The sequence below is a fragment of the Callithrix jacchus genome, chromosome 18, assembly GCF_049354715.1.
Source record: "Callithrix jacchus isolate 240 chromosome 18, calJac240_pri, whole genome shotgun sequence".
Taxonomy (NCBI): domain Eukaryota; kingdom Metazoa; phylum Chordata; class Mammalia; order Primates; family Cebidae; genus Callithrix; species Callithrix jacchus.
Genome location: NC_133519.1, coordinates 15,896,726 through 15,911,826, shown reverse-complemented (window position 1 = coordinate 15,911,826; position 15,101 = coordinate 15,896,726). Strand labels below are relative to the sequence as shown.

The window sequence follows — 15,101 nt, the reverse complement described above, 5'->3', positions numbered from 1 at the left end:
TATATTTGAGAAGATAAGGAATGTCTACATTATTTTTTTGTTTTGAGAAGAGGTATTGTCAAAAAGAAATACATGTAAATTTTGGAAACCAGAAAAAATTGTTTTTTTTTTTTTTTTTTGTTTTCAGTCTTAAGGTTATACCTAAACTTTTTTTTTTTTTTTTAATGTAGGCAAGCTATTACGCAATTTTTTTTTTTTTTTTAATTGAGACAGAGTCTCGCTTTGTTGCCTGGCTGGAGTGCAATGGCACGATCTCAGCTCACTGCAACCTTCGCCTCCTGGGTTCAAGCAATTCTCCTGCCTCAGCCTCCCTAGTAGAAGGGACTACAGGCACACGCCACCACACCCAGCTAATTATGCAGTTTTTCTTTCTTTTTTTATTTTTAAAGATGGGGTTTCACCCTGATGGCCAAGCCGGTCTTGAACTCCTGACCTCAGGTGATCCACTCACCTCGGCCTCCCAAAGTGCTAGGATTACAGATGTGAGCCACTGCGCCTGGCTCAGTTATACAGTTTTTATAAGGAGAAATGACTCATAGATCTGTTAGTAGTATGCAGAAGTTTTTTTTTTTGTTTTGGTTTGGAAGAGGTAAAAGGTAATGCTGGAAGGATTTTTAATGTATATGAATCCAGTGGTTATAAATGCTTCTTTGTTACAGGAAGAATATGTTACTAGTACTTTATGTCTTATAATAAAAATTCAAACATTGGACATTTTCAGTCTTGTAAAATTTAACTGAATATTCATTGAGACAGACTTTATTTTGTAGAGTACCTTTTGATGTCTTCATAAAAACCGCTTCAATTAGATATAAAATAGAAATCTAGATGATGCATTTGTACATCTAGAAAAACTTATACATCTTTTTCTATCTTAATTGTACATCTTTTAAGAATTGAGAAGCTAGAAAACAAAGAGTAAGCATTTGCCATTCGAATAAAATATTAGAAGTTCTTGTGAGAGATATTAAGCTTAAGAGTTTGTAAAATAACTCTAGGAAGTCCATAAACCCTCTGATGTTGTAAATAAAATTATGGGTATATATATTTGTGTATTCTTTTAGAGATAATCTAGAAAAATTTTATCAGATTTTCCAAGTAAATTCTGTATACCTCAGTATCCCCTCCTATATAATTTGACTAGTAGGGGTATTATGAAAAATAGTCATATAGTAAGCTTGCTAATGTTAGTTACTATTTTTATTCCCCTAAAAGATTAAAAATTTGTGCATTAGGGAAAAGATAAATCTCTCAAATACAAAGAGTTTTTGTTCCTGATTTTTATTCATGAACTTTTGAAAAATAAAAACAGTGGAGAATTTGAGTGTTTCTTAGCTTTTAACAACATTTATTAATTGATTGATCTTTGAGGCTCACTCTGTTGCCCAGGCTGGAGTTCAATGGTGTGATCTCAGCTCACTGCAACCTCCACCTCCCTGGTTCAAGCGATTATCCTGCCTCAGCCTCCTGAGTAGCTGGGAGTACAGGCATGTGGCACCTACACCCAGCTAACTTTTTATATTTTTAGTAGAGACAGTGTTTCACCATGTTAGCCAGGACCGTCTTGAACTCCTGACCTTGTGATCCGCCCTTGGCCTCCCAAAGTGCTGGGATTACAGGCATGAGTTGCCCAGCCAGTTTTTAACAATGAAAAGAGAAAGTCTTATGCTTAGGTTCAGTCAACAAATAGCTTATTTAATCAGTAATAGTTGTTGAATACCAGGTATTTACCAGGCATTCTACTTTTTGGACACTTACATAATAGACAGTAAGGCACACAGGTTCATTAAGTCATGGAAATATTAATTAGTAGAGGAGGTAGATAATAAAAAAATCACATTACATGTTAAAATTGTGATAAGGACTGTAAGAGAGAGAGAGTATAGCATGAAATGGGGAGACTAACTCAGAGAAGTCTCTCCTGAGAAAGTGACCCTAAACTGAGACCTGGTAGATGTGCAACATTTAACTGAGTAAAGGGACTCACTCATTCCTTGTTCATTCATTTACTTGTTCATTTATTGAATGCCTAAAACATCCAGGACTATTCTAGTCACTGGCATGTAATATAGCAAACACCTGATACCTGACCTCATGATTTTCAGCTTAGTGAAGGAAGACAAATTATAGAGTAATAAGCAAGTAAATAATGGTATGAATGAGAAAAATGCTATAAAAATATAATAGAGGGTTATGACAGAGATTTAACCCCTGGCAGAGGGGGATCTAATTAGTTACTTGTTATGGCTGAGGATAAAAAGTTGAGAGTCCAGGAATGAAAAGCCATAGTGAAGGCCAGGCGTGGTGGCTCACGCCTGTCATCTTAGCACTTTGAGAGGCCGAGGTGGCCTGATCACTTGAGGTCAGGAGTTCAAGGCCAACCTGGCCAACACAGTGAAACCCCATCTCCATTAAAAATACAAAAATCAGCCGGGTGTGGTATTGCATGTCTATAGACCCAGCTACTTGAGAGTCTGAGGCAGGAGAATCACTTGAACCTGGGAGGCCGAGGTTGCAGTGAGCTCAGATAAAGCCACTGCAACAGAGTGAGACTCTCCAAAAAAAAAAAAAACAAAAACAAAAACCACAGTAAAGAACAAGTTTTAAGATTCTCAGTTGGGAAGGAGTTTAGATATTAGATAAACTGAAAAAAGCCTCATTGTGGTGGGAGAGGAAATACAAGAAAGAATAGTGAGAAATGTGGCAAAAGAAGAAGACAAACAATGTGTTAAAATTTTGGATTTTAAGAGCAAAAGACAAAGGAGTATTGATTTTAGGTTTGCATTTTTAAATGGTCATTTTAACTCCTGCATGAACACTGGATGGAGAGGATAAAAATAATTTGAAGGAAACTGGTTAGTAGGCAATTGCAGTAATTTAGATAACATAGTGGTGCTTAGATTAGGTTAGTGGCAGGCTTATTTATGGACATATAGGAGATTGAAGATAACATGCACTAAGAGATAGAAATTATTGGAGGAGTAGATTTAGAACACAAGTTTCGTTTCATTTTTTTTCTGTGCTGTTGTATTTTCTTTTTGAGGTAGGTTCTCACTCTGTCACCCAGGCTGGAGTACAATGGCCCGATGAGGGCTCACTACAACCTCTGCTTCCTGGGCCCAAGCTATTTTCCAGCCTCAGCCTCCTGAGTAGCTGGGACTATAGGTGCGAGCCATCAACGCTCGGCTAATTTCTTTGTATTTTGTAGAGACGGGGTTTTGCTATGTTGCCCCATACTTGAGCCTAGTAGTTCCAGGCTGCAGTGAGCTGTGATCCTGCCACTTCACTCCAGCCTGGGCTGGCAGAGTGATACTCTGTCTCAAAAAAAAAAAGAAATACTACAATAAATAAAGGCATTAGTGTTCCAGGAAAAGGTGAAGATAGTTTGATAGAAGGGGATATAAAGAAGGGTTGAAGCTGCTCAGCTGTAGGCACAGAAGGATGTCATTGGTAGATAAATGTAGCAATGCCAGAGGTAGGTGGTTCTAGTTTATTGCACTTGTTTGTTTCTTTTGTACAAACATTGAGAGAAGCCACACAATAAAAACACTTGCAGAAAAGTCTGTTGCCAGTCTTTTCTGAGCCAAGAGGAAGAATGTGGGTGAAAGTACATTTTCAACAGACCTACATTGCTTATGTCTTTCTTCATTTAGTTTGTGTTAGTGTATGCTTCTTCAGCTGCTAATTTGTCCTGCAAAATATTTATGTGCTTTAAAAGTCATGTATTAACCAATATAATTTTCATATTCTGGTATCATTCTTGTATTTATCAATGATACAAGAGCTCTTTAACTCTACAGAAACACATATGATACAAAACATACTATCTACCTTTATAAATTTTCCTTGGGAGAGAATATGGAGTGAAAAACAAACAGCCTTGGGTAGCTCTGAGGAACTGCAGTAAAGTAGTGGCTAAAAATTGTCAGCTTTTGGCCCACATTGATTCTTTGTGATGATCTCTACACTTTTTAAAAATTGCTCAAGCTAAAAGAGCTAGAAATTTCACATAGGCCACATTTCCTGGATAATAGTAATGGCTGGGGCTCAATATTGGCATGCCTCTTTTCATTACTGCTTGTATTGTTTTGTTTGACACAATCCTCATGGTTTTCTGTTGTGTGTTGTATCTGGCCCTCTTCAGCTATTTAAACAGGGAGCTTTTGAATTTGAGATCTCTAATTTAAGAGTTATGAGAAGGAGCTTATGAAACATGAGGAAATTGAGGTGAAGGTGATACAAGATGACAGGTCAGGTTGTTGAATGTATCATCTTTTTTAAATTTTTATTTATTTTTTTGAGATGGAGTCTCACTCTGTTGTTCAGGCTAGAGTGCAGTGTTGCAGTCTTGGCTCATTGCAAAACCTGCCTTCCGGGTTCAAGCAGTTCTCCTGCCTCAGCCTCCCAAGTAGCTGGGATTGCAGAAGTGCACCACCGCACCCGACTAATTTTAGTATTTTTAGTAGACATGGGGTTTCACTATATTGGCCAGACTAGTCTCGAACTCCTGACCTTATCAGAACCACCTGCCTCAGCCTCCCCAAAGTGCTAGGATTACAGGCGTGAGCCACCACACCTGTCTTTTTTTTTTCTTTGTAAAATAACTACAGAAACCGCTAAGACCTCTCTGAAGTCACTGTTCTGACACTAATTCTCTATCACCAATTGGATGTTGTACAATTTAGTTCAATTCTGAATACAGACTATCTGAAGCTAGTGAAGACCTCACGTTAAGAGCAAAGTCCATCATGAGACTACCCTCCGCTTCAGATGCCAGTCACAAAGTTTGGTGTTCCCAAGACATCCATACTTCTGCCTGGCCTGCTAAAAATTTGCCATTTCCAAAACCTCAATTTTGGTAACTTGTTAAAAGAACTCACAGAACTTGTGAAAGCACTATAGTATGGGTACAGTTTTGTTACAAAGGATAGAGATCAAGAACAACTAATTGAAGAGATACATAGATAGAGCAGTGTTTGGTGCAAGAAGGATCCACAGACTTCCATACCACCACCCCCCCCCCCCGCCCTTGCAAAATCTGGGCACATTACCCTCCCAGCACGTCACTGTGTTCACCAACCCAGAAGCTCCACTTAACCTCAGTGTCCAGAGATTTTACTGGGGCTCTGTTATGTGGTCATGATTGATGATGTCATTGACCATGTTTTTGAACTTAATCTTTAGTGCTTCTCCACTCCCAGGAGGTTGGGGTGACCCAAAGGTTCAGACCTTTAGTTATGTGATTTCGTCTTTTTAGTCACCAGCCCCCATTTTGAAGTTACCTCAGAAGTCATCTCGCTGCCATAACAAAGATATTCTTATCACTCAGGTAATTACAAGAGTTTTTGTTTTTTGTGGTTTTTGTGGTTTTTTTTTTGTTTTTTTTGAGATGCAGTCTTGCTTTTTCACTCAGGCTGGAGTGCAGTGGCGTGATCTTGGCTCACTGCAACCTCTGCCTCCAAGTTTCAAACAATTATCCTGCCTCAGCCTCCTGAGTAGCTGGGATTACAGGCGCATGCCAACATGTCTAGCTAATTTTTGTATTTTTACTAGAGACGAGGTTTCACTGTGTTGATCAGGCTGATCTTGAACTCCTGACCTCATGATCGCCTGCCTTGGCCTCCCAAAGTGCTGGGATTACTGGCATGAGCCACCAAGCCCACCCCATTACAAAGGTTTTCGAAGCTCTGTGCCAGGAACCAGGGACAAAGACCAGCTATATTCTTTATTATATTGTAAGTCTACATTCTTTGTTAATTGATTTCTATCTTGGAATCGCTCCATTTTCTTCATAATTACTCTTGAGAAGTAGATGGACATGTGACTTGATTTTCTAACAGAAACTTAATATACTTTTTTCAGGTAGATGTGAAAATAGGTTTAGCTGTCTTAATTGAAACCAATTGAGGAAAATTTTTTAGTTAAGCAAAATACTCGATAAAAGTATTAGTTCAGGCTCATATATCTTTTGTTTTGATCCCTTTGAAAGTCAGAACTGGTTTGGTTTGGGAGTATCTTATGTATTTGATTTTTGTTTTCAAGTATTCTCTTATGATGGTAGCTGTTCTTCTAGTAAACAATTATTTTGTGCCTGTTGTGTGCCAGGTGAAGGAACATGCTGTAATTTTACCACTTTAGGAGGCCGAGGTGGGTGGGTCATTTGAAGTCAGGAGTTCGAGATCAACCTATCCCAACATGATGAAACCTCGCCTCTAGTAAAAATACAAAAATTAGGCATGGTGGCACATGTCTGTAGTCCTACCTACTCAGGAGGCTGAGCCACAAGAGTCACTTGAACCCTGGAGGCAGAGGTTGTAGTGAGCCAAGATCGAGCCACTGCACTCCTTCCTGGGTGACAGAGCGAGACTCTGTCTCAGAAAAAAAAAGAAAAAGAAAATTTCTGTCTTAAAGTCAATTTATAGTTTAGACATGTATACAAATAGTGACAGTTTTTAATATTGACATATTCACAAGGCATTTTGGAGAGTAGAGAAGTGAGGGACTCACTTGAAAGGGCTTGGGAAGGAGAAAGGAGTTTTGAATTTAGCATGCAAAGAATAAGATGTGGCAACTGTTTCTTATATAGAAATCAGGTTTGCAAGGGCTTGGGGGATGTGTTGCTGTGCTTAGTTAAGATTAATGGTTTGATATGGGACCCAAGAGATGGGACTGGAAAGATAGGCAGATCATAAAGCCCTTGTTTATATTAGACTTCCCAAGAGTGTGGAGTTTATAAGGAATGAGAAGTTAAGGGTTTTAAGATGGGAAATAGTTTATTGAGATTACAGTGACAGCAGTGTGATAGATGGATTAGAAAAAGGAGATCAGATAGATCAGTTTGGAAACTGCTCCCACAAAATATAAGGAGGTTCTGATCCAAGGTAGCGATTAAGTGAAATGGGGTATGCAAAAGGATAAGGTTGGAAATAGATAATAGATTTGGATTTCAAGCCTGTTTTGTAGGACAGATGGATCTGTAGTGCAAAGGAGAGGTCCAACGTGAAGATAATTATAGATATGTGATTATTAAGGCTATGAGAAGGAAAGACAGTATTTATGTTGAATAGTATTTATGGTGAATACAGTGGTTTTATCAAAATAGTGGTCAAACCTAAAGATAATTTTAGGGGAGAAAAGCCAAATGTGGGTGAAGGGGAGAAGAAAAGAAAGCACACTGCCATGTGTGTACCTACGCAACTGTCTTGCATGCTCTGCTCATGTACCCCAAAACCTATAATCCAATAAAAAATTAAAAAAAAAAATAATTTTAGATACATGATTATTAAGTCTATGAGAAGGAATGACAGTATTTATGGTGAATATGGTTTTTTTAAGTGAGTTTATAGTCAAGAGTGTCAAGTGTTAATGTGAGATTGGTTAGGTAAGTACTGAAAGTAGATAATTGGCTTTGGCAGTTAGGTTGTCTTGTGTCTGAGAGCCGTTATTTGTATAGTGGCAAATGCTAGGTTTCTGGAGGCTGAGGAATGGAAGTTAGGAAATGCAAACAATTAAAATTCTTACACTTTTACAATTTGCTATTTTTTTCTTCAGTGTTTTCTTTTGTAGTACTTCTGACTGGTTTATTATTTGCTTTTTCCTTATACTGACATTCTGTTATTCTATAGCATTCTGTTGAAGGTGTAATTAAATTTTCTCAATCTGTGATGTCAGGTTTCTTTTTGAAGGATAAAGGTTTAAGAAATGCGTAACTACATAAGATTTTTAATTGATCTTCTCAGTCTTGAGTTGATTTTTTTCCATATATAAATTGAAGATAGATTCATTTTACATTTGGTATCATGTTAAAATGTTCCAAAAACCTACCTACTCTATAATAGATATTACAATATTGTTGATCACCTTCAGGGTATTATTATCCTGAAATGTCTCCCAGTGGTCAGAGCTGAGATAGTTTGAACAACAAAATAAATATGAGAGTACTGGATTATAATCTAAAAAATAAAGTCAATATCTATGAATCCATATTGATATAAATAAATGATTGACTAAATAAATACTTGGCAGGAAAGGAGCAAAGTTTCTGTACAGAAAAATTCCAGATAACCTATGTAGATCACCCCTTTCAGGAAGGAGAATTTAATTTCCCTCTTCTTGAATATGGGCTGGACTGACTGACTGTTAAAGAACAGAGTATGAAGAGGGAAAAACAGTAACTTTACAGTGTAGAGGCCTAGCAGACAGCACCTTAACCAAGTTCAAGGTTCATTTCACCAGTGATAAGGCATGGTGATATCATGTACTCTCTGATAGAATGTGTTAAGTCTAACCAGAAAAAATAAATAAATAAAAAGTAATAAAGAGCATTCTACAAATACCTGACCAGTATTAAAAAGTATCATCACCTGAAAAAACAAGGAAACTCTGAGAAACTTTACATAACACAGAAGACTAAGGAGCCATAACTAAATACAGTGTGATATCCCAGATTGACACTGGAAAAAGGACATGAGTGGAAAAAAATTGGCAAAATCTAAACAAAGTCGGGAATTTTGTTAATAGTATTATTCCAATGTTGATTTCTTGGTTGTGACAAATGTACCTTAGTTACGTAAGATGTTAATGTTGGGGATATTGGGTAAAGGATATATGAGAATTCTCTGTACTATCTTTGTAACTTTTATGTAAACCTAAAATTATTCCAGAATAAAGAGGTTTTTTTTAATAAAGCAGAATACAAATTGTTAAGTAAAACCTATCTCAAACTGATAATTGATGAAGGAAAAATAAAGATTATTTACTATTTGTATTGAGTGGATTCATCGTAAGTGTTGGTTGGGGGTAAAACAGGCATATTTGATAAATCATGTTGAGATAAATTTCAGGAAAAATAAATGTAATCGGATCAGGGACACTAGCATGTGTAGCCTCTAGCAAGACATTTAACCTTTCTTGTTTCAAAAATGGGGAATCAAACTGACTTAAACTAGTATATTCACTGTAAAATTAAATCTTATGAAGCCTTAAAAGGAATAACAGTTCTAATCATTTTTGTAAATTAGGTACATGTGGTGGTTAGCTTATTTTTCTAACATACACTGTTCTGTACTGTTACAGGCTAACAGCTATAAAGTCAGTTTGATGTAAGTGAAATTATAGTAAAATTATACACTTAAATAAGGCCAGGTTTCCTGGTTATCAGTCCTGATAGTGATTCTATTTAATTTATGTATGTATGTTAAGTAGACATGAAATGGGTCTTAGGAGCAAGAGTTTCTGACCTGGAATGCCAGTTATTCCATCCCTGTTTTTCAGCATATATGACTCATGGCTGGCTCCACATGACAGAACTTAGCACCTGAATTCTAAAACTGGCAGAGCAGTAGAATAGAGTATTTTCATTTAGCATTTATAGCTTACAAGTCATAGAATAAGCAAACAATGGGGCATTATTATAAATGATTTGCTGCATATAAGTTATATACATTCTTTGATGCATTCGGTGATGACGAATATTTTGTCCTCCAAGAGTAAGTGAGGATTAAATATTTTTTTTTTTTGGAAAAAGAATATTCAGTGTAAAAGCATATAAATTGGAGCAAAGAATACTGAGTTTTGTTTTCTCTTTAACTGAAGGATATAAACATTGATCAGAATATACTAATTTCAAACAATTTCTCTAGTGCTGTGTATAAGACAGACCTATGCAACAGTTAGAAGGAATAAATTTAAATGTTCAGTAGCAGCATGGGGTTACTATAGGTGACAGTACTATATTGTGTGTTTCAAAAATTGCTAGATGAAAGGACTTGAAATGTTCCGACACATAGGAATCATAAATATGCAAGGTGATGGATACCTGAAATACTCTGACTTGATTCTTTTTTGTTTGTTTGTTTTTGTTTATGTCTGATTTGATGCTTATACATTCTATACATGTAACAAAGTATCACATGTACCCCATAAATATATACTATTATTATGTATCAATTTTAAAAGGAAATTTAAAACATGATAGAAAAAAGGTCTGTCTATAAATGAAACATGAACATATAGAGATGAAAGCGGAAAATTGATTGTGGATGTGGTTAGTGCAGTTTATGGGAATTTCCAGAAGAATTCCATTTCAGTGAATGATGTGATTTGGGCATTATGAAATACAGCCTAATTAGAGAGAGAAAAACACAGACTTTTTAGCTTCAAAATCGCCAGCACAGGCTCTGAGTCATACTCTCTTGTAGTGCATCTAGTTAGTGTGTCAGATAAAATGTATTGCTTTCTGTGAGTGTATTTCCCACAATTGAAAACAGCTGTTTTTATTGTGGACCCAGCATTTATCTTAGCATTCAGCTCCTTCACAAGAAAGTTCCAAGGTGTCTATGAACTGTGAACTATACCAAAGGATTCAGAACTTGAATCTGGGAGCACAAACTTGATTAGAAGTTCTTGAATAATTTAGCATATTATGTTCATATTCTTTTACTATGGTAGCCATTTTTATTACAACCAATTTTGGTTCACTCATTGTTTAACACACATTTCCAAATAGCTTTGACTTATAAATAAAGAAAGAAGACGACTCTTTTTTTAAAACTAAACTTTCATAACATAATTTAATTTTGGTTGGAAGGTACAATTTTAATGTTAGAAAACTTTTAAAACATATTATTTTAAAATCAATAATATATTAGAACTGACTACATAGCATTCTTCCAGACTTGCATACTTAACCTATTTTTCCATAATTCACCCAAAGATATTTCTGGCATTGCAAACATCAAATATTCCACTCCTGTAAATGATTTCTTAGTTACTTTAGTGTTGATCTTCAAACAGAATGTGACCAAAATTCATAGTACAAGTTATAACAGCTTTAATAGTGAACTTAAGGTAAAGAAATATTTGTTTTTTCCAACCAACTATTGATTTAATTCACAATATTTTTTGCTGATTTGTATTTGGCACCAGGGAAATTCCTTGTTTTTCTAGGCTAGGATGCTCAGGGCTTCAATTAGTAGTTAGTTGAATCTTTATTCCCATGATTCTTTGGGATGCCTCCACCACTGCAGACACATAATCAGTGGGAATTTTCTCTATTCTGATATCTTTGCCTGTGTTTAACTCTATCTTCACACCCAGGCATCTGTAAAAGTAGCATTTCTTTTTTTATCTTTGATTTGTTTTAGTTCCTGCAATGGAAACGTCAATCAAGATTTTTTGTGGCAAGTCAATTTGAGAATAGCTTCTTGGTTTCTGCTCATTTTGTGTTTATTATAAAGATTTTCATAATCTTATTTCTTTATGATCCAGTTGTGTTCTTTTTCTTTTCAACTTTCTGACAGTTTGTATCCCTGATTTCATCTTATGGTTTTCCTGTGAAAGTACTACCTTTCCCCTTTTGTTTAAACTGACAAAAATGTTTCTCTAAATACTGTCTTTATCTTTAAAAGTTTATCAAATACTGGCCAAATAATATCCAGAGAGTCTATAATTAAAACCACTTCCAAGGTTCCTTCACATTTGCAAGTTTGGTTTTAATTCTTAATTCCCTTTGTATTATTTCAGTTTATAGTATTCTTTCTGTCTTTTTTCTTTTTCTTTTTCTTTTTTTTTTTTTTTTTGAGACAGAGTTTTGTTCTTGTTACCCAGGCTGGAGTGCAATGGCGCGATTTTGGCTCACCGCAACCTCCGCCTCCTGGGTTCAGGCAATCCTCCTGCCTCAGCCTCCTGAGTAGCTGGGATTACAGGCACGTGCCACCATGCCCAGCTAATTTTTTGTATTTTTAGTAGCGACGGGGTTTCACCATGTTGACCAGGATGGTCTCGATCTCTTGACCTCATGATCCACCCGCCTCGGCCTCCCAAAGTGCTGGGATTACATCTGTCTTTTTTCTTATTAGTAGGCTGCCTTGTTTACATGAGGGCCTTTATTTCCAGCTGAAGAAAAAGTATTTTCCTTATTCAACTTAAATTTATCCTGAAATCCAGTTTTATTTATATATATATTTTTTGCAGCTTGCCTGTAATTTTTACTTGCTGCGTTTAATGTGTGTAGAATTTCAAAACCTATTTCTGAAGTTGTCATGTGAGTGATGAGACACACACTAGTCATTTACCCAGTAATATTGTGAACTGAGGAATTCCTATTTGTAGTCTTTATTCACGTCTGAAGTACTTATCCTGCTTTATAGTCTTTTGAAATGAAAAATGATGGGAACTCTGTGGTATCTAAAATTGTGTTCTTTGTATACATGCTTTGAGAAAGTGTCAGATTTTCTTGAACTAGAATTCATATAAACCTCTTGTTCTTTGTGGAGTGGGGAGCCTCCACACATCCTTCCAGGCAAATCTTAAATGGCCACTCTTGAGACATGAGCAAACGTTTGTCACATGATAGAGGCAGCAACAAAAAGAGTTAAGTAGGGGAAGCAGAAAACTACTTTCTCCCTGTAAACAGAAAGCCAGACATCTTCTGCTTCTGACTCATCTCTTGGGCATACTCTGGAAAAGCTGTGGCGAAGAGTTGGTGAATTAGAAGATTCAGAGTAACTTTTTCCTACCCTGCAAGTGCCTATCAGCCCTGGAGGTGCCTATATGAGTAGTAGTACTTAATTAGATTCACTCTATGTTTAAGTTAAATGCTTGATGTTATAGGCTAGTTCTAGCTCTCTGCTGGGTATGACTCACTGCTTTTCTTCTGTTTTTTTTTTATTATTATTATTATTTTGAGGCAAGGGTCTCACTGTTGCCCAGGATGGAGTGCAGTGGTGCAATCACAGCTTGCTAAAGGCTCCCAAGTAACTGGGACAACAGGCATGTGCCACCATGCGCAGCTAATTTTTGTATTTTTTTTTTTTGTAGAGACTGAGTTTGGCCATGTTGCCCAGGCTGGTCTCGAACTTCTGAAGTCAAGCAACCGGGCCACATCTGCCTAGCAAAGTTCTGGGATTACAGGCATGAGCCCCCACACCTGCCTATCTAAAAATTCCATGATAAACCTAAGGAGTCAATTTATATATAATAGTCACTAATATTTATAAAACATTTTAAATTTTATAAAGTTATTCTGTATTATATTATCTCATTTTGGGACTCACAATAATGCTGTGACTTAGCTTTATTAAACCAAACTCCAGGCACATTTACTTCTGTAGATTCTCTCTAGTTTAATTTGTACTAAAGCCAGGAGTCGAACCCGGATTGCTCCATAGTCTGTGTTCTGAACACCATATCACACTCAACTCTGCATTATGTTTTAGATTTGGACACATAAATATATATTGGTCTCTGTTGAAGTGGACATACTAGTTCTCTGAGCATTATCTGGTTCTTCTTGGAAGCCTAACTAGTTTAGGCTTGTTTAACAAGTTGGCACTTATAAAACAGTATGTTTCTGGCAGTGTTACAGCTGTTTGTACATTTCATGTGATTCCTACCGTTAGGCTAATTTTAACATACTTCGAGCATCTTTAACTGGTTGCTATTTCTTGTACCTAAGTTATAGCATCACTTACCAGTCTTAACCTTCGTTGCTTTATATCATTAAGTAATGTTTTTACAGGCATCCTCATCTTCTTACTGTGTCTGTGCACACTGTTTTTAAATGAAATAAGATGCTAGAGCTGATGATTACCAAGCGATAGAGATCTATATCTCAGGGATACAACTTTATTCTTCTAAAATATGGAATACTGTTAAGAATATTTCTATGTTGTATGAACAGGGAATTCAAACGAACTTTTAAAAATGAAAATGAGAACCTTCCTTAATGAAGTTTTACTCAAATCTCCTATTAAATCCTAAGAATAGGCTGCTGGCTTTCAGGAAATGAAAAATGGCTCAGAAGCTAAGTAAGCTAAGCCAATCTCTCAATTGTTTCAGTTTCTCAGGAATTGCTGTACAGTGCTGTCAATAATGATCTCCAGGGATCTGACCCCCATTCTGTCTCCCACTGCCTCCTCTGAAGCTCCAGATGCCACCAAAAGAAGGAGCTTTGAAGAAATTGCGTGTACCCTCTTTTTACCCTGAGGTGGGTGAGGCCAGGCAGGGTGATTCTCAGGATATCCTGATGATCAAAGGAATTGTTGAAGCATTCATCAAGACCTTCTGGAAGATGACCAGGAAATTCAGGAAACGTTACCAAATCGCCTAAGAACTTAAGTTGGAGCTGAAGAATGGATGGCACAAGTGCCACCTAAAATATAATGCATGATAATATACACAATGATTAATAAGCTCCTTGAGGGCAGAGACTATTACTCTTTGTATATTTCTTTCCCCAGCTTCACAATATCTAGTATAGTACCAAGTATACAAACAATACTTAATAAATGTTATTTTATGACTGAGAGAAAACACTTTATAGAAAGTACTCAGGGCCGGACAAAGTGGCTCACGCCTGTAATCCCAGCACGTTGGGAGGCTGAGGCAGGCGTATCACTTGAGATAAGGGGTTTGAGACCAGTCTGGCCAATATGGTGGAACCCTATCTGTACTAAAAATACAAAAATTACCTGTGCATGGTGGCCCATGCCTCTAATCCCAGCTACTCAGGAGGCTGAAGCAGGAGAATCACATGAACCCAGGAGGCAGAGGTAGTATGCTGAGATTGCACTACTACACTTCAGCCTGGGGGACCCATAGAGAGTCCATTTCCCCCCGCAAAAAAAAGTGCTCTCAAACCCCTTCTTTTCTTAGTACTTAATCCATGATCAGGAATGGTGATAAAGAGAGTTGACTATTACCTCAAGCTTCTTGGCCACTGTTGTCTTCTGTCTTGGGTAGGAAATATGTGTTTGTCCAGTGTATGAAGTTTGCAGTATTAATACTTAAAGTTACGTCTTCACTGTTGCCTGGACTTTTATTTCTTAAGATGTTTCATTGTGATATTCAGTTATTTAGTGGAATTCTCTCATCTGAACCACACTCGGGGATTTATTATACTGTCAGATTTAAAAATCCCTCTTGTATCTGTTTTTAGGATTCAGTAGTAAACAGTCTTGCTTCTTGAATAGGTCTATATCAGTCATCCCTGTGTTCAGAAGTAGGATGTACTATCATTAATTTCCTAAAAAAAAATCTAACCTGTTACTCTTGAATGGCAGCATATAGTCTTACATCTTACCTGAGCAGAGCTTCCCATA

General features: G+C 36.7%; 1 protein-coding gene across 12 annotated transcripts in view; it reads left to right on the top strand.

Moving 5' to 3' along the window:
* Positions 1 to 15,101, top strand: part of ASH1L (ASH1 like histone lysine methyltransferase) — a 229,878-nt gene that overhangs the window by 81,259 nt on the left and 133,518 nt on the right. The gene's annotated exons all lie outside the window — the stretch shown is intronic.